The sequence below is a fragment of the Phaseolus vulgaris genome, chromosome 10 (assembly GCF_000499845.2).
Source record: "Phaseolus vulgaris cultivar G19833 chromosome 10, P. vulgaris v2.0, whole genome shotgun sequence".
Lineage (NCBI taxonomy): Eukaryota > Viridiplantae > Streptophyta > Magnoliopsida > Fabales > Fabaceae > Phaseolus > Phaseolus vulgaris.
Window position 1 is genome coordinate 17,997,196 of NC_023750.2, and position 24,118 is coordinate 18,021,313.

Sequence of the window (24,118 nt, forward strand, 5' to 3'; positions counted from 1 at the left end):
AAGAAGGCGTCGCCAAGAGAAAAGGCGTCGCCAAGAAAGAAGGCGTCGCCAAGAGAAAGCGTCGCCAAAAACGCAGCGCGTCGCCAAGAAAGGTGATAGAGGAAAATGCGCAGTATATGAAGCGTGTGCAAGGTAAAACAGCGTTAAAGAAATCAAGCATGGCGCAGCGGAGTCAAATCTACATGTATGCTCGAGAGGAACGGGAGCAAGGTGAATAGGGCAGACATTACAGGCCCAGTGCTCATACAGAAAAAGAAAAAATACAAACGCCTTCAATGGCCTTCAGACCTTGGCATGGAGGAGGACGACGCTTCAGCCTCAGCCCTCAACGCCTGGGTGAGCTGTGACCTCCGCTGGGGGTTTATCTTTGAACCTGCACCAAGGGAAACAAGAGTAGTGAGGAAACCATGAGTTAGACCACGTAGAGATCTAATGAAGGTAAAAAGCAGAAGTTTTTGAGATAGCCACTCGTACATATGTACTTCTCTAGGGTTCCGGCGTTGAACTCCAAACTGATCAGGGTGGCAGAGTCGAAACCCCCCGCCTCAGCCAGAATCCGACACGCAATCTGGTCGTTCGGGCTTAGTTTCTTGAAGGGTTTGGACTTGAGAGCTCGTGCCTCCCTCACCCAATACAGCGGGAACCCATCCAGGGCGGAAGGCACGATATCAGAACAGCAGATCTTGAAAAACCTACCTTTCCACCCCGTGAAGGAGCTTTGGAAGGGAGTCAGGAGTACCCTACCAGGAACGTTGCTGAGGGTCACCCAGAGGTTGTTCCTTTGACGTTTCACCTCGAAAAAGTGAAGAAAGATATCAACCGAGGGCGCACACCCCAAGAACCCGAACCGTACGTCAAAAGCCTTAACAAAAGCCCAGCTGTTGGGATACAGTTGGGCTGGTGCAGCGTTGATCTCCGTTAGAAGTTCCCTCTCGAACCTGGAGAAGGGCAGACGCACGCCAACGATCTAGAACACCACCTGATAGAAGTAAAAGAAAGGGATCCCGTCGTTGGCGCGTTCGTCCCCACACACCGGCTCCCCCAGGGTGCAAGGGAGTACGGTGATGTCATCGTCATGCCTCCTCGCGAAGGCACGGTGGTTATAAGAGCACGACTCTCCTTTGTGTTTCCTGATGGCCAGGGTGGAAAGAAGGCACGAGCACTCATCCAGAAGCTCGCTTGAAGCCCAGGGATACAGATCTTTATGGTTAACCCTGGGGGAAGGAATGTGAGAAGACATGACGGAACAGTGTCGGAAAGAGAGTCGGAGGGTCGAAAGAAGATGGTTCGCTGGAAAGGCGGGGTAATACGTTGGTTAGAAAGGACACCAGAGTGGCTCTTTAAGAGGAGGAAGATGGCGTAAGAATGTCGCGAAAGCACAGAGATGATGAAGGCAGTTTCAAGATTTTGAAGAATTAAATATTATGGTTAGAGCGCCAAACGACGTGAATGGGTAAACCATGCAACTAAGTCACGTGGCAAAAAATGAGAGGATAATCCTGGCACCACTGGTTAACACTCAGAAAATGTCGTATCGACAAAATGCTCAGGGGTACGACACGCCGCCGAGAATGGATCAGAGACTCAGGGGTGTCAGAACCTATTCAAGTGGGGAAACGTCCCATCAGCCATACGAAAAGCGCCACGTGGACGGCACGGGCGAGACATCGAGGGTGTCGCTCATACAAGAGGGCGTCGCCGAGAGAGGTGGCGTCGCCAAGAGAGAGGGCGTTACCAAGAGAAAGCGTAGCCAAAGTAGAAGGTATTACCATTGTGAAACGTTTTAAGGCGTCGTCAATGCAAGTATCAACAGCTCCACCTCCCCGATACCCACAGGTAGGAAAGACTGTGGAGGGAGACGACATCGAAGGAGTCAAAGCTAATCACTAGCGGCGTCGCCTCCCCGATACCCGCAGGTAGGAAAGACTGCGGAGGGAGGCGAGATCGCCAAAGGCTAAGTGAATTGCTGGCAGGGTCGTTCCCCGATACCCATGGGGAGGAAAGACCGTGGAGGGAACGACCCCTGGAGGGCTTTGAGCGCCCCTAGCGACTGGCGTTTTTTAGACACCCTGAGGACGATACGGCGCTACGCTAGCAGACCTCTCCTCAGGCGTGGGCGCCAGGCACCGAGAATTAGGGGACAGGCCGTTTAGGAGTTGGAGACACCCCACGGACGATACGACGCCGTTAGGCAAGCCTCTCCGTGGGCATGGGCATTGGTGTATGGCCTTATCCCGAAAGTTTGGGGCCTGGAGTAAGCCTCAACTTTTGCGCTACAATAACGGCAAAGCCACTGACGCCTTCATGAAGCAGAGGCCTCATAGATACAAAGGCGGCACAAGCTACAAAGGAACGCGATGGGGGGCAAAGCAATCGGAACACGTGGAAATGAGAAAGGAAGGTAAAATCACGCAAACAGAATTGGATAACGCAAAGGCACGAATTAGTCATGCAAAATCCAAAGTTCTGACAAAGTGCGTAGGAGTTACAAGTTTATCACAGAATGGCAAAAATAACTATGAAGCTCGAAAGGTAAAGGTGGCGGGTGGAAGACGGCGGCTCAGTCATCCAAGTCCATGGGCACGACCTTCCCGTCGACCACATGGTGTGTGGGGTCGCAGTTTGAAATATTGATGCCAGGGTTCTCGCAGGATGCCTGAGTCAGAGCCTCTTGGAAGCCCTCTTCAAACGTGCCCGCCATCTCCCCAGTCAATTCTCGGACCTCCCCTTCTAGTTCCGCAACCCTAAAGTCCTTGGATATCAACTGCTTCTCCAGAAATTCCTTCTCCACGCGGAGCTTGTTAGCCTCGGCTTGGAGAAGGCTCAAGGTTTCGACCTTCGCAGCCAAGGCGTCCTCTCTCTCACCTAGCTTCTGCCTCCAAGCAGCATCCAGTTCTTCAAGTTTTCTCCGCTGCACTTCGGAGGCAAGAGCTGCCTCTTGAAGGCCAATGCTTTGGATTTGGTAGGAGGTGAGCTGGGCCAGTTGATCGACATGCGCCTGTTCGAGTTCGCGCGCGTACGCCTCAGCCCCCTCCCTGCCCTCGTGGGCCAGTTTTAGTAAGGATTGGGAAGCTTCCTCCTTGAGCACCCAGTTTTGTTTCTCTTCTTTCAACGCTCCCACTTCTTGTCTCAGTTTGCGGAGAGCCTCCCTCCCCTTAATAGCGCTTCGAGCCTGGGTGCGCCACTTGAGAGCCACCGCCAGGAATGCCCCCATATAGTAAGGCATGCCTCCCCCCTTGTGAGGATCAGTCGGCGACATCCCCTCAGTGAAACCCTGCGTCAACTCCCTATGGATGGGGCGAGTAATGCGGGGCTTTCGAGAAATCGAAGCTGGAGCTGATGCAGGAGGGGCAGAGCCAGAAGCCTCAGCTGCGTCACGAAGCGGTAATGGCGAGGGCGGGGGAACTGAATCAATCCTTTCCTCTCGTTCCTCGTGGGCAGGTGGAGGTGGAGGTGATGTGGCACTTGGCGGATCGTCCCTGAGAGAGCTCCCACCACCGGAAGACGCAAATGTCAAGACAGGAACGCCCGTAGCCCTCTTCTTACTGGAAACCAAGGCGACGCCCGAATCTTCACTGTCAGAATCTACCACCAGCACCCTCTTCCCTTTGTTGGGGCGTGCTGGGGCAGGGGTCGACGCCATGGCCAATGGTACCGCGGCAATGGGAGAAGGAGAGGCGGACGGAGGAGGAGTCGGCAGGGAAGTGACGGTTGGCACGGCAGGGGTAACCGCGTCTCCACCCTCTTTGGCGGACCTTGCCTTCTTCAGGAATTTGACAAGGGCGAGTCGCCTTGACGAAGTCATCACTGAACCTGCAGCAGCGAGAATAACAGAGCACAGATCAATTCAGATATAGCAGAATGGGAGTATTTATAGCTAAACGCATACAGATAACCATAGGGTTTCAAGCGGAGCAAGCAAGTTCGTATAACCACGACAGTTCGTGCAGTATAAATGAGCAGGAGCAGATACCGAACTAGGTGGAGAGCCCGTGGGCATTGAACTTGATCCTGCCGGCTGCTCGAACGTGGAGGAATCGCTTCGTAGCACTCTCTGCCCTGTCTACGCGACTGCGTCTTCTGTAGAATCACCCTCAGAACCTTCTCTTGCTTCTCCAAACGTGACCTGCAAAACACACAGACGGCTCCTCTAGCGGCCGTTTGCACTCCGACGATCAAGTTAGTCCACAGAACCACCAAAGACTAGAAAACTAGTAGCGTGTGTGTGAGAACTCTTGCACTCTGTCTTTTTTCTCTCCCCTCACTCTCACCCTGATTCTCTATTTTATCTCTCTTTCCCTGCTTCTGGGCATAGCAGAATTCTGTTATGCTTTTCTGGCATGTGTCAGAACCCTGTTATGCTTTTCAGAGAAAGCGTACCTTCAGAATCAGCAGTGGGGAGCGTGAGAGCCTGTGCATGTCTGCGCGTCTCTGCGCTTGGCTGCGCCTGTCTGTACCTTTAGTGGTACGGAGTGCTCTTTTGTCTGGACCGCACCCCTCTCAGATGATGACACGTGGAGGCCTGCAACTCACATCTAACCACACACGTGTCACTTACTGGAAGGGCTCTAGCGCTTCTCTTTGTGTGCCTAAGTTACGCCCTTGCGGAGTAACTTAGGATGTTTCTCTTATCTGGGAAGATCGCATACTCTTGGGAGAACGTCGGGTGTGGCTGGTCTAGGCACACTCACCAAACGTTGCTCCCTGCGTATACAGCTTACCCTTCACGATGCCATGCACGTAATGGGTTGAGGGAATCATCAACCACTGACTGGTTTACTAGTTCCCTCAGGCCACTCTCGTGCATGATTCCCTGAGGTGTGCTCATGCGAGATCCATGCGTAACGCTCTCGCTGGGAACCTCATTCCCAGTTTAACTGCGTGTAACACGAGACCCCGATGACAATACCCCGATGACTGATCAGTGTTTATCTGTTTCTCGCGTTCTGCCTTCAGGCGTTAGTCTGAGAACTGGTCTGTTGGTGGCCACTTGGCTACTGACCACCGATCACCATTCTGGATACTCCGTCCCCCGACCTCTCTGCCGCCTGATCTGTTGGTGGTCACTTGGTTACTGACCACCGATCACCTTTCTTGGCGATCGTCCCCCTGACCTCTCTGCCACCTGGTCCACGTGCCACCCTGCGAGTGGTCCACGTGGTTCTCTGATGCTGACGTCATCGACTACCGATGACCGATCGGATCAGAACTCATTGGCGATGAGCTTGGCAGTATCAAAGACTACCCCAAGCCCCGCCAAGGCTTTGCACACGTCCCGATCAGCGGGAGCAAGCTGGTCCAAGGCCAAGGCCTTCATTGTTATGGGTTTGTCCGTCCAGTATAAAGGAAAGTCGTCCAGGGCGATAGGATCGTGCTTGGTTGCACGTATTTTGAAAAACTTCCCTTTCCACCCTTTGAATGAATTCTGGAAAAGCGTGAGGATGATGCGCCCGGCGATGCCAGAGAAGCTCATCCACAGGCTTTTCCCTTGTTTCTTTACCTCGAAAAAATGAAGAAAAACGTCCACGGAAGGAGGGACACCCAGATATCCGCAAAGAATTTGAAACCCTCTTACGAAAGCCCAACTGTTGGGGTGAAGCTGGGCGGGGGCGGTGTTGATCTCGGTGAGCAGCTCCCTCTCGAAGGAAGTGAGAGGTAGACGCAGGCCCACCCTTTTGAGTACCATTTGATAAAGGAAGAAGAAGGGGTTCCCTCCAGTGTCCCTTGAGTCCCCACAAACGGGTACCCCGGGTTTCACCCGGCATACCAAGACATGGGAGTCATGAGTTTTATGGAAGGCATTGAAGTTGTAAAGCGCGGGGTCCCCCCTGTGGGTCTCCACGTCTTCAACAGAGTCTAGGGTGGAGCATTCGTCGAGGAGGTCATCGGGAGCCCAGTCATACTCATCTTTGTAGTAAGACCTAGGGAGCGGAGGAGGCGCGTTGGTCTTAGTTTTCGCCATGGATGCAAGAGCTGAAGAGCAAAAGAGAAAAAGAAAGGGTTCAGAGAAAATGGGTTTGGAGGAGAAAAGGGGAAAAAATGGAGGAATCCTAGGTGAACCCTACCCACACGAGAGAAAGGAGGAACGAGAGGAACGAAGAAGCACAAGAACGACATCCAAAAAATACAGTAACAGAAACAGTCCCACGCAGTTCATGCAGTAAAGGGAATCATGAAGGAGAGGAAAAACCGTACCTTTGGGGATCGAAGGATGTGGAGAGCGGTAGCACGAAAGAGCAAGGGTCGCGAGAGAGGAAATTCGAAGAAGATGAACAGTGAGGAAAGGCAGAGAGAGTGGGTGTAACAGTGGTTTCAAGCGCGGGGTTTTGGTAACAGCCATTAAGAACACCCCAAGGGTTCAGAGAGTGTCACGTCAATGTTTCCAAGGTTGCCACGTCAGAAAGAATGACACATCACCAGGTGCCACGTAGATGGCGTGGGCGAGGCCTTAGTCTTTTCGCTGAAGACAAGTCATCAGCTTAAGACTGGGGGGCTTGTGTACCGTCCCGTACCCGGGCGTTGACGAAGTCAAGGTCAAAGTCAGCGTAAGGCGTCGCCAAGAGGAAGCGTCGCCAACAGAAAGGATCGCCAAGATAAGGCGTCGCCAGGATAAGGCGTCGCCTAGCATGGTGTCGCCAAGGTGAAATAACACAAAAGCAAGGTGACCACAGCGCCATTCCTCGACACCCATGGGTAGGAAAGACCATGGAGGCGGCGACGCCGTGGGAAGGCCTTAGACCCCTGGTAACCAGGGAATAGTGATGAAGAGAAGGAAAAGGTGGCTTCAAGGCCATAGTGACAGCACCAGTGTAGGGCAGCCCGACTCGTGAAGTACCCCTGCCGCCCCAGAGACGCCTTTGGGACAGATACGACTCAAGGGGAGGGTCACGCCCAGGGTAGCCAGGTGCAGGGTACGAGAGGAAGGCAGATACGCTCTCAAAGTGAGTGACTAGATGATTGGGGCATGAGTTGGCACCCTAAAAGTCACCCCTTGCGCAGTAGCACTCCCAAGCAGGAGGACTCAAACGTAGAAACGTCCCCCGTGGGCAGAAACGTCCCCAGATGGGGTCATGGCGTTGTGAGGCCCTCCACGTGTACGACAGCCAGGTCAGAATAGAAACACCCTTCAGTCAGGTACCAGGTAATTAAAGTCATTCAATACAGTTTCTTTTTTGAGCGTTTCAGGTATTATAAAAGCTCCCGAGCGTTTCAACGTCTTAAATGCGCTACGTTTTCTAATTAGACGCGTTGATTAAGTGCGTTACGTTTTGTGATTAAAAGCGCTTTAAGGCGCATTAAATGCTTGGGCAGTTGAAATAGCGCTGAGAATGTTGGAAACAGGGTTCGAACTTTTGGCAAACTGACCAGAAACTCTCTAGTTGCTTGCTCGAGCCTTGAGGTTACACACAAGGGACTAGGGAAAGAGCTTTGCCAGAAGGAGAAATACACACTAGACACAGTTTCCATTTTTAAGACCTTCAGAGTGCCATACGCGGTGCTCAGCGACGGAGGTGCATAGTTTTGGTGTTTCTTGCTGGCTGACTTGAGCGTCGGAGTGCAAACGGCCGCTAGGGCGCCCTTTTGTCCTCTTTTTGCAGGAATCCACAGGTAACCAGTGGGAAGGAGTCCCTAGCTGACGGTCGAGGTCGCGCACGAAGACGTCCCAGTCAACCGGACGGAACATTCCCTAAGGAGGGTTTTTAATGAGGCCACCCAATAAAGAAGAGTTTTCAAAGTTTAAAGTGTTTTAGATTGCATGATTTTTGTTGTTACAAAAGTTTTGAAAAAAGACCTTGTCACTCGTATGTGATTTAAGGCAAGTTCGAAGTTATGTTGCATGCTTTCTAAAAAGTTTTTAAGTCCCCATCGCTTTTCGGCGATTGGCGGCATCAGTTAAAGTTAAAAGACCCCATCGCTTTTCGGCGATTGGCAGCATCAGTTAAAGTTAAAAGTCCTCATCGTCTTTCGGCGATCGGAGGCACCAGCAACGTTTAAAAGACCTAAACGCCCTCGCGCGTCCCGAGGCAAGAATGGGATAAAGACCTCCTCGCCGTCGAGCGAGTGCAGACGAGAAAGAGATAAAGTCCTCAGTGCATCCAGGGGGGAGGAGATGTACGCCCTAGGCAAGTTGAGGCACCGGTTAAAGTCCTCCTCGACTTTGTGCGAGTGCAGGCGAGAGCAAGTTAAAAGTCCTCAGTGCATCCAGGGAAGAGGAGATGTAATCCCTGGGCAAAGTAGAGGCATCAGATAAAGTCCTTCTCGCCTTCGAGCGAGTTCAGGCGAGATAAAGTCCTTCTCGCCGTCGAGCGAGTTCAGGCAAGATAAAGTCCTTCTCGCCGTCGAGCGTGTTCAGGCAAGATAAAGACCTTCTCGCCGTCGAAGCGAGTTCAGGAAAGATAAAGACCTTCTCGCCGTCGAGCGAGTTCAGGCAAGATAAAATCCTTCTCGTCTCGAACGAGTTCAGGTACGGCGTGGAGGGTGGAAGAAGTTTAAAGGATAGCTAAGGTAGGTTCAAAGAGAACGCCTAGCTATCCGGCTTATTGTTCTGAAACTCAGGGAGGTAGAGAAGGATCTGAAAGGCGCCTCTACCCCCAGATGAGGGAACAATGGCCAAGTTGTGAAGGCAAAAGGAGGCTTACATCGCTGGGACCCGATGGCAATCAGAAGAGATTCAGGCGATGGCAAGAGTAAGGGCCCATTTTGATGGAGCAGATCAGTTCACAAGTTGTTCGAGTGCTACCGTTCGAAAGTTGATAGTTTGATCGAGTTCGAAGCAGTAAGTAAACAGTTGCGCCCGCAGAATCGCTAAGTTAAATTCGTTTAAGCGGTTTTTACAAGAAGAAGCAAAGCAAACGGAGAGGCCATATGTAGAAGCAGAAAAATTTATAATAAAGGCGGTGTCAGTTCGAATACATGAGAAGAAAGAAAAAGTTATTACAGAAAAAATTTGTACAAGAAGGAACAAGCATAAGTTTCAGGAAATAAGTGATGGAGGGAAGCGGTTAATCTCCAGAAGGCACGATCTTCCCATCCACCACTTCGTTACATATTGATACCATGGAGAGGTCGAGCTCGGGGTACTGGCAGGCGACTTGCTCCAGGGCGGCGTTGAACCCAGCGGCGAGGACTTGGGCGGAGCTTAGTTCGAGCTCTTCGTTTTGTTGTTTGAGCCCCTCGGTTTGCTGTTCCAGCTCGTCAGCACGTTTCTTCAGTTCTTCAGTTTTCCCACGAGCTTGAACGAGGTCTTCAACAACCTTTTTGCTTTCCTCCCGCGCCTGGGCCAGCTCTGCAACAGTTCTCTTGTTCTCCTCTCTAGCTTCGGCGAGCTTAGCCACGGCGTCATCCCTCTCCTTTTCGACCTTTCCAAGGAGAACTTCCCGATCAACCGACCTTTTTTCAAGGTTCTCTACCTTGGTTGCATCCGCTCTAATTCTCTTATGTGTATATTACATCACTCATGTATAGGAAATATATAGGGAGTTTCTCTCTCCCAAATTACAATCTAATTAGGTAGGATACTGTACCGCCCTGGTGGTCGGGTGTGATGACGCGGCATCCTGCTACAGTATAGGCGCCAGGTTGACAGTTGGGAAGGAAGTCGGGAGGCACGTGTAGTCGCCGATAGTTAAGTTGGCGTGTTCCGGTCTCTAGCGTACCAGAATAGGCGATCGCCAGTTTGGGGATGAAGTCGCCAGATGCAGACTCAGGCGACCAGACAGTCGGAGATCGCCAGAACGAGCACATCGCCGAAGTTAAAGGAGAAGCAGATTATGAAGGCGGCCGGCGAGACCACAGGGAAGGTGTATGAAGGCCCTACCTCGCCAGTTTCAGTAGAGATCGCACTCCTGAGTTAGCTATGCACTGGGCAGTACCATGCATAGGTAACTTAGCCAAAATGAGAGTAGAAGCAGCGCCAAGTCAGTGAGCCTCCAGATGATGGCACGTGTACGGTTGGATGCAGGCCACGTGTCCAAGCCTGTAACTGCCAGGAGAGAGAAAACCACCAGGTATATAAGAGTTCCTAACAGATTTTCTAAGGTACGCACGTTCAGTTCATACACTTTACGCTTGCGAGTGACAGAGCTGTTTGTGAGAGAGATTTGCACGGTTCCAGTTCTTAGTATTTGGTGATACCGTCACTGACTTGAGCGTCGGAGTGCGATCGGCCGCAGCGGCGCCGTATCGTTTCTTTGCAGGTTCTTGAGATAGATCCAGAGGAGGAACGGAAGTGAGAAGCGGCGCGCACGTCGATCCTTTGACGAGGCATTCTCCAGCGCTCCGGTCAGCAGGCAGGATCATCAGGCGCCCACCGTGGGGCCGTGTAAAACGTGCTCCCATCCACAGCGTGAGTTCGTGGAGGTTTTCGAGGTTTCCTGCGCGGTTGTGTGCTGGTGCAACCGTCGTTCTTGGTTTCTTTGAGTTTCGTTCGGTGAAGTTTGTGTTTTAAACCGTTCGTTTGGCTTTTCGATCGGTGGATTCGAGTTCTTTCGTTTGGTTGTTTGGTTCGCGGGGAAACGGTGGTTTTTGGTGAAGCTGCGATTTTCTTCGAAGGTTTGCGGTGTTCTTGAAGTTCTTGCGCAGTTTCTTGAGTTTTCTCCGGTTGATCGCTGATTCGATCGTGGTTGAAGTGTCATTTGCTGTATTCCTGTGTTTCGCTGAAGTTAATGAGAAAGATGAGAAGCAATCGTTCCAGTCCCGTGGCTCCCGTCGCAGCTGAAGGCGACGCCGCCATGACCATGGCGCAGATGGCAGAAATGATGCGCTCATTGCAGGCCACTGTAGAAGCCTCGCGCGTCGAGCAGGCGAGGATACATGAAGACCTGGTCGCCTCTCGCGCCAGGAACGAGGAGCTCAGCAAAGTAGCTGAAGAGCTACGTCGAGCTCTTCAGGAGCAGCAGGGTCGTTCTTCAGCTGAAGAGGTGGCACCGTCGACGCCGCCTCGTGTGTTCCCAATGCCTTTCGTTCAGGCGATTACCGACACGCCAATTCCCACGAGCGTGGTTCCGGTTAAAGCTGTTTTTACTGGCGTGGAAGATCCAGAGGCTCATCTGACCACGTTCCACACACAGATGATGCTGTCAGGGGGGTCGGATGTTGTCTATTGTAAGATGTTCGTGAGCACGCTCCAGGGAACGGCGATGGAGTGGTTTGTGAGCCTGCCTAATGGCCACATAACTAATTTTCAGCAATTCTCGAAAATCTTTGTCGAGCAGTATATTGTGAACAAGGCACCGCCCAGGGTGTCCTATGACCTGTTTGATATAAGGCAGTACCATGGGGAGTCCCTCAGGGACTACCTCAATCGCTTCGGAGCGCAGATGGTCAGGTCGCCGGCCAAGGATGAAGAAATGCTGGTTTATGCCTTCAAGAAGGGTGTGCAGCCAGGGCCATTCTGCGAAGCCTTGATCAGGGCTCATCCAGCGACGTTTGCTGAAGTCAGGCGACTTGCGGTGGCTCACATCGCCGACGAGAGTGAGGTCGCCGAGAAGAGAGGCAGTGTGGCTCCCGTCAGGCCACGCGCCCAGACCAGGATCCAGCCACAGAGGGTGCTGGAAACGGCAGCGGCGGCCAGAAAGGATCAAAGGACTCGCTATCCTTACGATAGGAGAAACAAGGGAAGAAGCCAAGCGCGCCAACCGCCAGCACGCCAACAACCAGCGCGCCGGGAATACAATCGCCCGCCTAAGCACAAATTCGTCATGGGGCTAGCGGACCTGATCGCTATCCCTAACATATCAGCTAGATTGAAGGCGCCCGAGAAGGTGGGCGACAAGGTGCTGGGGTCGAAGCCGGACGTCTGGTGTGAGTTTCACCAGTGCTTTGGCCACAACCTGGACTCGTGTTTGTCTTTAGGATACCAGCTCGAGGATCTGGTCAAGAGTGGGTTCCTAAACGACTATCTGCTGGACAGAAGGACCGGAGGGGCGTCGAGTTCCCAGCCAGCAGGTGGAGAAGCCCAGCAACATGAGATGCCTATCCATGGGGAGATCCACACCATTGCAGGGGGTTTCTCAGGTGGTGGATGCACCGCGTCGCAGAGGAAAAAGTACGCGCGATCGGTGATGGCAGTAGACATGTTTGAAGATCACTCGCCCGAAGTGGACATTACGTTCACCAAGCAGGATCTTCGGGACGTTGTGCCTCATGACAACGATCCCATTGTTATTTCGTTGATCACGGCGGGGAGGAAGGTCCACCGAGTTCTGGTGGACCAAGGAAGTTCGGCAGACGTGATGTTCTGGCCGACTTTCACGCAGTTGGAATTGCCCCTTGACCAGCTAAGGCCCTATGGAGGGTGCTTGTATGGGTTCGCTGGCGACCAGGTGGAGGTCAGGGGGTACATCGAGCTGAGAACCACATTTACCGATGAGGCTGGGTCGAGGACGGAGAAAATCAAGTACCTCATCGTAAACGCCCCTTCAGCATATAACATCCTGCTGGGAAGGCCCACTCTCAACAGGATAGGCGCAATTCCATCGACTCGGCACATGAAGGTGAAGCTGCCGTCCATGGAAGGGGTGGTAATCACGATAAAGTCCGATCAGAAGGAAGCGAAAAAGTGCTATGAAAATAGCCTGAAAAATAAAAGATCAGTGAGCTATGTCACAACCACCCCACCGCCCAGTGTGAAGCCCAGACCGCCGATAATGGAGGAGGCCGCTGGAAGGGATGTAGAGATGGTAGATGCTGAGCTGGGGGAGAGGAATGCTGCCCTGGAGGAGGAAGAGGCGCGGAATCGCCCGGAGGAAGCAAGGGAACTCGGAATCGCCAAGGCGGTGATCGCCAGAGAGTCCAGGCCCAAATCCGTCGAGCAGTGGCTCGAGAAGGAGATCGGGGGGAAGGTTTTCAAGCTCGGAAGATCTCTGGAGGTCGATCTCCAGGACCAGATCGCCAAGGTGATTGAACGGCATCTGGACGCGTTTGCCTGGTCTGCTTCGGACATGCCCGGGATCGATCCCGACTTCTTGTGCCATCATTTGGCGATGGACAACATGGTGAGACCGGTGCGGCAAAGAAGGAGGAAATTTAATGAAGAAAGGAGGCAGGCGATCAAGGATGAGACCCAGAAACTCCTCGCTGCAGGCCACATCAGGGAAGTCCAGTACCCTGAGTGGCTGGCAAATGTCGTGCTGGTAAAGAAGAGCAACGGGAAATGGCGCATGTGCGTCGATTTCACCGACCTGAATAAGGCTTGCCCAAAGGATTCGTATCCTTTACCAAGCATTGATGCCCTGGTTGATAGTGCTGCAGGGTGCAAGCTGCTGAGTTTCCTGGACGCCTTCTCGGGCTATAATCAGATCAAGATGTATCCCATGGATGAAGAAAAAACAGCTTTCATGACGGAGAGGTCGTGCTACTGCTATAAGGTGATGCCGTTCGGGCTGAAGAACGCGGGGGCCACGTACCAGAGGCTGATGGATCGAGTACTTGCACCGATGCTGGGAAGGAACGTGCAAGCTTACGTCGATGACATGGTCGTGACCTCGCAGGAGAAAAGCAAGCACGTTGCAGACTTGGAAGAATTGTTCACGACGATCGCCAAGTTCAAGTTGAAGCTCAACCCGGAGAAATGCATTTTCGGCGTGGAGGCTGGAAAATTTTTGGGTTTTCTCTTGACTGAAAGAGGGATAGAGGCCAACCCGGACAAGTGTGCCGCCATCTTGGCGATCAGAAGCCCGACTACAGTGAAAGAAGTCCAGCAGCTGACGGGTCGGATGGCGGCCCTATCCCGCTTCGTGTCAGCAAGCGGAGAAAAGGGACATCCCTATTTCCAGTGTCTGCGGCGCAATAACAAGTTCGCTTGGACGAAAGAGTGCGAGGAAGCTTTCGTCAAGCTGAAGGAATATTTGGCGAGCCCGCCGGTTTTGTGCAAACCACTGGCGGGAATCCCTCTCAGGTTGTATTTCGCTGTGACTGAGAGGGCGGTGAGTGTTGTGCTCGCCCAGGACCAGGATCAGGCTCAGAAACCTATTTATTTCGTGAGTAAAGTGTTGCAGGGCCCAGAAACGAGATATCAGGCCCTAGAGAAGGCTGCATTGGCTGTGGTGTTTTCGGCGAGGAGGTTGCGCCACTATTTCCACAGTTTCACAATATTGGTGATGACTGACCTGCCCATCCAGAAGGTCTTGAAGAAACCTGACGTTGCAGGAAGAATGGTGAAGTGGGCAGTCGAGTTGTCAGAGTTTGACATTAAATATGAGCCTCGAGGCCCGATCAAAGGGCAAATCTTTGCAGATTTTGTAGTCGAGCTCTCTTCGGAGGCGACGCGGGTTGAAGGAGATGATTTCCGTTGGGTACTCTCGGTGGATGGATCGTCAAACCAGCAGGGTAGCGGTGCTGGAGTCATATTGGAAGGATCCAACGGCGTGCTGATCGAACAATCGTTGAGATTCGCCTTCAAAGCCAGCAACAATCAAGCGGAGTATGAGGCGCTGATCGCCGGGATTCTGCTGGCTAAAGAGATGGGAGCCAGAGTGCTGATGGCTAAGAGTGACTCGCTGCTAGTCACAGGGCAAGTAACAGGCGAGTTCCAGGCTAAAGATCCACAAATGGCGGCTTACTTGGCGTATGTGCAGGAATTGAAGAGTTCCTTTGCCTCTTTTGAAGTGGTGCATGTGCCCCGAGAACAGAATGCCCGAGCTGACTTGCTTGCTAAGCTCGCCAGTTCGGGCAAGGGGGGTAGGCAGAGGACAGTGATTCAAGAAACTGTGAAGACGCCGAGGGCATTTGTAGCAGATCACCTGGTCCTTCAGATAAGCAGGTCGACGGAGAGAGCAGCGAGAAGCTATAAGTCTTTGACGCAAGAAACCCTGAGATCGCCAAGAATTAGAGCTTGTCGAGGAGAGAAGGTGGACGTGATGCAGGTCTGCGCCACCCATGAGCCAGACACGTGGATAACACAGTACAAGCGATGCCTGGCGGATGGCCTCCTCCCGTTAGATCCAACAGAAGCTAGGAAGGTAAAGAAGAATTCCAGCAAGTATACACTGATTGATGGCGATCTATACAGGTTTGGGTTCACTCACCCACTCCTGGAATGTATACACGGCGAGAAGTGCACGAGAATTATGGCAGAGCTCCACGAAGGAATATGTGGAAGTCACGTCGGGGGTCGAGCTCTGGCCGCCAGGACTCTCCGTGCAGGCTACTACTGGCCATCCATGAGAGAAGATTGCAAGAAGTATGCCCAGTGCTGCAAGCAATGCCAGCAGCACGCCGATTGGCACAAGGCGCCTCCCGAGGAGTTGAAGTCGATCTATAGCCCTTGGCCGTTTCATACTTGGGGAATCGACATCCTGGGACCTTTTCCACTGGCGATCAGGCAGATGAAGTACTTGGTGGTGGCGATTGAGTATTTCACCAAGTGGATTGAAGCAGAACCAGTGGCCCAGATCACCGCGCACAGGATCGAAGGCTTCGTATGGAAGAATATTGTGTGCCGGTTTGGAGTGCCTAAGCGCCTGGTATCAGATAATGGGACTCAGTTTGCGAGCCACCTGTTGAAGAAGCTTTGCGAAGGGGTCGGAATTCAGCAAGTGTTTGCATCCGTCGAGCACCCTCAGACTAATGGCCAGGTGGAATCAGCTAACCGGGTGTTGCTGAGAGGTTTGAAGAGGAGGCTCGAGAAAGCCAAGGGGAGTTGGGCTGAGGAGGTACCCCGAATAGTTTGGGCGTACCACACCACCGAGCAGTCAGGAACCCATGAGACCCCGTTTAGCTTGGTCTATGGGTGTGATGCCATGATTCCAGTCGAGATTCAGGAGAGCTCGCCGAGATTCCAGAACTTTGTAGAGGAAGACTCGAATGAAGAGAGAAGACTGAACCTGGATCTGCTGGACGAAGTCAGGGAGGAGGCAAGGTTGAAGGCTGAGGCGGTGAAGAGAAGGGTCGAGCGAAGGTACAACTCAAAGGTGATGCCAAGGCAGTTTAGAGAAGGCAATCTGGTGATGAGAAAGGCCCACCAGTACGAGATGGAGAATAAGCTATCACCCAAGTGGACTGGACCGTTCAGAATAACCGAGGCACTCGGGAACGGAGCCTATCGCTTGGAGACGTTGGAAGGGGGGGCGATCCCTCGTACCTGGAACGCCACGCACCTGAAGTTGTACTATAGCTAAGAGCTTTGTAAGTAAAGACAAACACAAATATTACATTGCAATGTCTCTGTTAAAACAGTTTTAAGGGGGCACTCTTTTTTCCCTGAGGAGGGTTTTTAATGAGGCCACCCAATAAAAGAAGAGTTTTCGAAGTATAAGGTGTTTTCAGATCGCATATGTGTTATTTCCAAAAGTTTCGAAGAAAGACCTTGTCATTCGTACATGATTTGAGGCACGAAAAGATATGTCGCGTGTTTTCTAAAGTTTTAAAGTCCTCATCGTTTTTCGGCGATTAGAGGCACCAGTTAAGTTTTAAAGTCCTCATCGTTTTTCGGCGATTAGAGGCACCAGTCAAGTTTTTAAAGTCCTCATCGTTTTCCGGCGATCGGAGGCACCAGATGGAAGACCTCAACGCCCTCGCGCGTTTTGAGGCAAGTTAAAGACCTCCTCGCCGTTGTGCGGGTGCAGGCGAGAAAGAGAAAAAGTCCTCCGTGTTTCTGGGAGCGAGAAGATGTAACTCCCGGGGCAACGCAGAGGCAAGTTAAAGACCTCCTCGCCGTTGTGCGGGCGCAGGCGAGAAAGGTCCTCAGTGCATCCAGGGGGGAGGAGATGTACGCCCTGGGCAAGTTGAGGCACCGGATAAAGTCCTTATCGTCGTTGTGCGAACTAAGGCCCATCAAAGATCTCCTCGCCGTCGAGCGAGTGCAGGCGTGAGAAAGAAAAGGTCCTCAGTGCATCCAGGGGGGAGGAGATGTACACCCTGGGCAAGTTGAGGCACCTGACAAAGTCCTTCTCGCCGTCGAGCGAGTTAAGGCCGTTTAAAGTCCTTCTCGCCTGTGTGCGAGTATAGGCAAGATAAAATCCTTCTCGTCTTGAACGAGTTCAGGTATGGCGAAGAGGGTGGAAGAAGCTTGAAAGGCGGCTAAGGTAGGTTCGAAGAGAACGCCTAGCCAGCCAGTCTTTAGCTCTGAGGTTCAGGGGAGGTAAAGGAAGGTCCCAAAGGGCATTTCTGCCTCAGATAAAGAGATGACTGCCAAAGCCTGAGGCTAAGGAAAGCTGGTGTTGCCAAGAGGTCTAGGTGATCGCGAAAGTTCAAACACGGCGAGAAGGTTGAAAGACTTGTTTGATAAAGCGGGTCAAGTGGGACATTGTTTGAACCAATGATTGAATCACAGTTCATTGCTTGGAACTTTTCTTACGATCAGGTTAGTGCCTCAGGGGTACAAGTTGTTTAAAGCGATTATTGCTTAAATTTGAATCAGCTCGGAGAAGTTACGCCAAAGGTCATGTTTGCAAAATCGCTAAGTTAAACGTAGCAGGGTTAGGCATACAAAGAAAGTAAAGCGCTCAAGAGAAGTAAGAAGACATATCCAAATTTCGCTATTAAAATAAGTAGCTGTTCAAAATACATGTGCAAGAGTTTTTACAAGATAAATACAAGTGAATTCATAAAGAGGCAGATGGGGTAGAGTTGGTTGAGCCTTCGGCGGGAACGACCTTCCCATCTACCACTTCGTTGTCTAACGACACCATGCTAAGGTCAAGATCAGGGAAGAGGCATGCAAACTGTTCTCGAGCGGCATCAAACCCAGCAACCAGAATCTGAGCAGAGCTTAGCTTAAGTTCTTCAATTTGCTTTTGAAGTTCTTCAATTTGCTTTTGAAATCCTTCAACCTGCTGCTTAAGCTCCTTGTTCTGCTGCTCCAGCTCTTCGACCTGTTTTTGGAGTTGTTTGTTGGTCTCTTGAGCTTGAAGAAGGTCGTCAGCCACCTTCTTAGATTCTGTTTGAGCCTGGGCCAACTCGGCAACCATCTTCACCTTCTCTTTGTTTGCCTCGGAGAGATCAGCCATGGCGTCGTCTCTTGCTTTCTCTACTTGCCCAAGTAGCTTCTCGCGGTCGATCGACCTTTGCTCCAGCTTCTGTACCTTGTCGGCATTGGCTTGAATTTGAGCCTCCAGGTTGCTCGCCTTGGTACGCAGAGGCACGATTCTGCTTTCAAGTTCGACTTTTTCTTGGGCAAGTTCGTGGACTTTGCGGCGAAGGTCGACAGCTTCCTTGCGCGCAAGCCTAAGCTCGGTGTTTAGGGAATCCTCCACTCGAGAATGTTCCATTTCCGCGAGCGTTAGGCTGAATGACACCTTCTCCACCTCGACCTTCATTGTGCTGTTCTCGGTCTTGAGGTTGTAGATGTCATCCTGTAGCCGCCTGGTGGAGCTCTCCACAGCTCTCGTTATGATTGATGGGATATCCTCTGCAATGGTTTTGAGTTTAGCAGTCAGAGGTTCCCACATCCTCGTCACCTCGAGGGAAAGATTTGCAGCTTGGAGAGGCGCCAGGGGGGCTTGTTGAGGGTTCTCGTCGCCGCCTTCCTTAACAATATTTTCGGTGGTTGCTTCTTGGCGCGGCGACGCAACCGGGGACTCGGTGATTAGGATTGGAGAGGTGTGAGCGACCTCATCCCCGATTGGAATGACTCCTGCAGCTGAGGTGTTGGAAGGAGGGCCCCTCCTGCTGATATATGTGGAGTAGAGGCGCTCGGGGGGTCCTCTAAGAAGTTTGGCTCTTGGGCCTCAGTTGCAGGTGGCGCAGTGGCCAATGGGACTGCTTGGACTGGTGGTGAAGGGGCTTGTGGTGCTGGTGGTGAAGGAGGAGGAGCGGGTGTTGATGGTGGTGTTGAAGCCGGAAGAGGGGGCGGGGCAGGTGGGGAAGATGGTGCCACCCTCTTCCTTTTCGTGACAAGGCCATCCTCTGTGACCTCGTCGTCCTCTTCCTCATCCTCTTGGACAACTTGGGGGGCTTTCCGCTTTGGCCTCTTAAGGACCAGTTTCTTTCGTTGAGTGGGCGCCTTAGGCGGTGATCGCCCCTAAATGATGGCCTTCTCGACCGCCGAGTTGGGAACCGTCTGGGAGCCGGTCGCCAACCCGTGGTTGCGGGCGAGCGCCTTTAGATCGGCGAGCATATTCTTACCCAACATGGTATCTGCGTGAGATGAAAGTGCATAAGTTAGCTTAAAGGAGAATGGGGTAAGTGTACAAGGCAATGAAACAGCAAAAGCAGGCATATGCAGAAAAGATGAAACCAAAAGTCTTGTGTGTATTGCACAAGACGCCCAGAAGCAATATCAGAAGCATGTCAAGACAAGGATGTAGCGTCCTAACCTATTTGGAATTCCAACTGGTCCTCAAAGAACTCGAAGGAAATCAGGGTGGGGGTCAAGAATGTTATGTGGGCATCTGCCACCCTCTTCCAGAAGAGACAAAGGTCTCTGTCCAAAGCTCCCATGCTGTCAGGACTTCTGGGCCTCCTGAAGCAGCTCTTGGACTCTTTTTTCCCCTTGTCCACCCAGTACAAGGGGAAACCGTCGAGAAGGGAAGGGTCTTTGTCGTTTGCGCGGACCTGGATGAACTTCCCCTTCCAATCCTTATACGACTGCTGGAAGATGGTGAAGATGGATCTCCCAGCAATGGCGTTCAGACTGACCCAAAGGCGATCGCCTGGGTGTTTGGCCTCAAACAGAAATAAAAATACGTCCACTGACGCAGGCAACCCCAGGTGGGCGCACGTTACCTCAAAAGCTCGGACGAACGCCCAGCTGTTGGGGTGAAGCTGGGCGGCAGCGATGTTAAGCTCGGTTAAGAGTTCCCTCTCAAATCGAGTAAGAGGGAACCTGAGTTTAACTTTCTTGAAGAGAGTGGTGTAGACGAAGCAGAAGGGCCCGTCGGCGCTCACTTTATCATCGGCACACACTGGCAGAGTGGCTGGGCAAGGCAGCACCATCATTCTCTCATCGTGCTCCTTGTGGAATGATTGGTAGGCCTCGTCCCCATTGGTCAATCGCAGAACCGCTCCCGCGGTGTTCACCGACGACGTTTCCTTTAAGAGGGTTGAGTTAGCCCATGAGTATAACGTCTTGAAGTCTGGCAGTGGGGTGGGGGCTCCTCTAGCGTTTGGTGGAGTTGCCTGGGCCAGAGTGGTTTGAGAAGATGCGGGCCTCACAGCCTGCGAAGAGGGGGCACCACGAACTTGCGTAGAGTCGTGTGCTTGAGAAGGAGGGTTTCGCGCTGACGGAGGGGGGTTCGGGGTGATCTTCGTGCGAGTCATGGTAGCAAACTGCAAACGAAGAAGAAAGGAAAAATAATCAGGAGGGTTACAAAGGCTGACTCGATCAGGGAGGGAAGGTGAAAGACGAACGAATGTGAGTTCGTTGCGACGATCGGCAGAGCCCTAAGTTACGAGAAGGAGAAATGGAAAACAGCCCACAGCGTATGCACCAGACAGTTACAGGATGATGCAAATCGGTGAAAATGCGAGAAAACACAGCAGATGAGGGAAAGTAGTTACCTTTCGATGATCGGGAGAATGTTGAAGGGAGGTGGTGATCTAGAGCGTCGAGGAACGTCGAGAGCTTTCGCAGAGGGAAATAAGAGCATACGCAAGTGTGAAGAAAGTGATGGAACAGTAGGAGCGTAAGGGGTTTAAGGGTTTTCGAAACGGTTTGGGGAAGCGCTAACGGCAGATGAAGATAGCCGTTGATGAGAGCCACGTGTCAAGCGATGCGCGAAGGGTTTGGTGGAACGTCAGAGCAGCAGAAAGTACTATCTCTTGGAATTCTGCGCCCCATGCCACGTAGACCGGTGTTAACGAAGGCTTCTTCAATCTTTTCGCTAGACAAAGTCTTCGCTTAAGACTGGGGGGCTTGTGTACCGCCCTGGTGGTCGGGTGTGATGACGCGGCATCCTGCTACAGTATAGGCGCCAGGTTGACAGTTGGGAAGGAAGTCGGGAGGCACGTGTAGTCGCCGATAGTTAAGTTGGCGTGTTCCGGTCTCTAGCGTACCAGAATAGGCGATCGCCAGTTTGGGGATGAAGTCGCCAGATGCAGACTCAGGCGACCAGACAGTCGGAGATCGCCAGAACGAGCACATCGCCGAAGTTAAAGGAGAAGCAGATTATGAAGGCGGCCGGCGAGACCACAGGGAAGGTGTATGAAGGCCCTACCTCGCCAGTTTCAGTAGAGATCGCACTCCTGAGTTAGCTATGCACTGGGCAGTACCATGCATAGGTAACTTAGCCAAAATGAGAGTAGAAGCAGCGCCAAGTCAGTGAGCCTCCAGATGATGGCACGTGTACGGTTGGATGCAGGCCACGTGTCCAAGCCTGTAACTGCCAGGAGAGAGAAAACCACCAGGTATATAAGAGTTCCTAACAGATTTTCTAAGGTACGCACGTTCAGTTCATACACTTTACGCTTGCGAGTGACAGAGCTGTTTGTGAGAGAGATTTGCACGGTTCCAGTTCTTAGTATTTGGTGATACCGTCACTGACTTGAGCGTCGGAGTGCGATCGGCCGCAGCGGCGCCGTATCGTTTCTTTGCAGGTTCTTGAGATAGATCCAGAGGAGGAACGGAAGTGAGAAGCGGCGCGCACGTCGATCCTTTGACGAGGCATTCTCCAGCGCTCCGGTCAACAGGCAGGATCAGATACTAATAATGAGATTCTATAATTATTAAATTAATTGCATATAATTGGATACAATATCGTCAAATATTGCATACAATAATTGCATATAATTTTATAATTATTATTTCCTTAATAAACTTTACGTTCAATCTGTGTCATTTTGACCAATTTTCTCGTCTAAAATCATTCTCTCCATGAGATCCTTGATTCGAACATTCAGAGCCTGTTTTGGATCTTTATATTTCAAGTACTTTGCTTCATTTGTGGCGACCCAACAATGCAAGAGCATAAGCCCCACCAGAATGATACTGACTTTCGCCATTCTTTTGTTCTCCTCGATGCAGCTTCACTTCCAGAGAGATTAGAACAATGTTGCAATCGTGAAAACTAAATCAGAAAGAAATCAATCCAAGTAAGTTTAACTCAATTTTTAAAACGGACAAATAAGAGGTTTACACTGCATGTGAAATTTAAAGAAAAAAAAAATCAAAATATGAAGAGAAACAAAACCAAAGCAAAAAAAACAATCTACCTACAACTGAAAGTGTAAAGAGAAGTAGATACACCGGCAACAAGGAGGTTGAAGTCCCCAATAGAGTGACACGCTCACCTATGTAACAGACAAGAGAAGAGAAGAGGGAGAAAGCGTACTATTTAGTATGCTACGTTGTATGAATATATACAGAGAGGAACTGTTCTATCTTGTAACTTCAATCTGTCCTTCACGTAACAGAAGATAAAATAAGATATAAGATACTACTCATTTGTTCTGCTTTAAATTTAAATTTGGTTTATAGATAAGATATTACCGTATTTTGTATTTTTAAATTTAAATTTCTCTTTATCAATAAGGTATTACAGTATTTTTTTTTTAAAATTTCAATTTTGATTTATCAATTACTTTTACCTAACTTTTGAATTGGATAGAACTTTTTTTTATTCTAATGTAATTTTTTAATTCGATAATTTTTTATTAAATTAAAATAATTTTATGATGTTAGAAAATATATTATTGAATAATACCTATATATATATATATATATGAAAACATGATTTCTTTATTTTCTCGTTTTTTTAACAATTTTATTTACTTTTTATATTTCTAAAAATTCCGTATTTGTTCCTGTTTCTACTTGTAACCACTTACAAGGGCATTGAAGATTCTAAGTTCACTTTTTTTTACAATAATAGAAATATATGTAATTAAAATTAGTTATTATATCAATTATTAAAATGTACGTAAAATATGTACAATATATATACAAAATACAAATGGAACCCACAGGGTAACATTTGCCATGTGTCAATCACACAAAATTCAACCAACAAAAAATCAAAAAGAAAATTTACCCAAATATGTAGAAATATCTCAACCAAGGAACCAATGAAAGGATGACAAATGGCATCATCCCACGAAGTCACGTTCGTGTAATATAAACGCCCTTTCCCTCAATCTCTTCAGTTCATACTTCTCTAAAACCCTTCTCTTCTCCGTTCCCTCCAAAAATCTCAGCTTTCTCTCCTCAACTTTCACCGATTTGACCACTATACACGTTCTGGTCATTGCCTTACCAAAAACGCTGATATCTTCTTTTAGCATGTGTTTGGATTAGGGGGTGGCACTGTAGCGCAGACGGATTTAAGAGTGTCACCCCCGTTTGGTTCCGTGAAAGAGTGAGGGTGAGGGTGAGATCGAGTGGAAACATTGGTGATTTTCGGATGCTCCCAAATATGAAGAGAAAGGAGAGTGGCTAGAGAGGAAAGTCACGTAAGATGTAATGAAATACTATTGTGCCCTTACTTTCTTCACCTTCCATAATGTAAACTGCCATTACCATCGCGCCCCATGCTTCTTCTTCTTCCTCTGCGACTTCTCTTCTCAGTGTCTCTTCTTTTGCACTGGTGCTTCAAATTTAGGTTTTCATATTTACTTGGACTTCATTTTTTTTTTCACTATGGGTTTCAAATTTAAAAAAAAAAATCATTACTTTGTTTCTTCCTGTATCCCTTTATATTCTTATATCATCTTATAATTTAAAAATTAATAAGTTTTATATTATATATTTTGACAACTATGTTTTAAATATCCATTTACTTTTTAAAATATATTAATTTTGTTAATAATAATAATGAAAATTATTATTAATAATAATTTTGTATATATATATATATATATATATATAACATAATTTAAAGAATTATAAATAATATTAAAATTATCTAAATAAATTAACTTAAATAAAAAAATTAATTTAAATTAATAAAATAGAAAATAATAAAATTATAATTATATTTAAAATGATATTTATTTATTTCTTTGAATTTTACATTTTTTATTTTATTTATAAATAAAACTTTAAATTATTTTAATTAACTAAAATATGCACAAAATTAATAATTATTTATTCTTATTTTATATACAAGAAACATAAATAATATTAAAATTATCTAAATAAATCAACTTAATTAAAAAATTAATTTAAATTAATAAAATGGAAAATAATAAAATTATATTTAAATATAAAAAAGTATTTATTAATTTCTTTGAATTTTAAAATATT

At 49.5% G+C, this 24,118-nt stretch overlaps 1 pseudogene; it reads right to left on the reverse strand.

The window, feature by feature from the left end:
* Nucleotides 1-21,879, reverse strand: part of LOC137819563 (uncharacterized) — an 80,223-nt pseudogene extending 58,344 nt beyond the window's left edge.
* Nucleotides 21,880-24,118: the final 2,239 nt, after the last annotated feature.